Below are 873 nucleotides of genomic sequence, written 5' to 3' on the forward strand. Positions count from 1 at the left end.
CCCTCAGAGCACGCATCCTAGCTCTGACAACGCATCTTTCGTGTTTGGCGTTGAAATGTTGGTCGAGGGCCAACCTCGCTGCCACTACGTTAGACGCGATGCCAGTACTAAGTGACTCTTCTAATTTCTTAACTAGGTCTCCCTCTATTCTATTTCGGTCTAACGCTAGGGCTTTACTGTACCTAACCGATTCTGACTTGATTGCTTTTTTGAGGGCATACCACCATCTGTTGGTGATGATGGCACCCGTTAATGCTCTCTTAACTAAAGTGCTAATCCGGTCTCTGTAAGCCTGGCGTGCCGTGAACGACGCGTTCAGCTTCCAGTAACCGGGACCCTGTCTCTGTGTCTTATCTAAGTCAAGCGTACACGTGACAAATTTGTGGTCTGTGTAGCTGACTATGTGGAATTGTGGACAACCTACTTTATCCTTATCCACTGTCCTACAGAATACCCAAACTAAGTACGACCTGGACGACCCGATGCGGTTACTCCATGTCCACATTGGCACATTCGGGTGGTCCAGTCGGTACCTGTCAGACAGTTGGAAACGTCTGAGCAGGTCTTTGAGGCTTTTGCATCCCTTTCTATTGCTATCGCTGTCTGCGTAATCTAGATGCGTGTCCAGGGTAGCGTTCCAATCCCCCACTAGAAGTAAAGGTCGAGACTTTCACAAGAAAACCTCTAGACGTCGATAGAAATCTGGCTGGCCTGTTAAAGACGGTGCATAAACTGCTATCAGTCGAAAAGCACACCCATTGCTGCCGTCGACATCCAAGACGACCAGCCTACCCTCCGAGTCTAGGAAAATTGCTTTTACTTTGAGGTCCAAACTCTTCCGAAGAAGCACCGCGGTGCCTCCTCCACCCATTC

General features: G+C 49.1%; 1 protein-coding gene across 3 annotated transcripts in view; it reads left to right on the forward strand.

The window, feature by feature from the left end:
* Positions 1 to 873, forward strand: part of LOC106871954 (protein still life, isoform SIF type 1) — a 1491364-nt gene that overhangs the window by 122600 nt on the left and 1367891 nt on the right. The gene's annotated exons all lie outside the window — the stretch shown is intronic.

This window comes from Octopus bimaculoides, chromosome 3 (assembly GCF_001194135.2).
Source record: "Octopus bimaculoides isolate UCB-OBI-ISO-001 chromosome 3, ASM119413v2, whole genome shotgun sequence".
Lineage (NCBI taxonomy): Eukaryota > Metazoa > Mollusca > Cephalopoda > Octopoda > Octopodidae > Octopus > Octopus bimaculoides.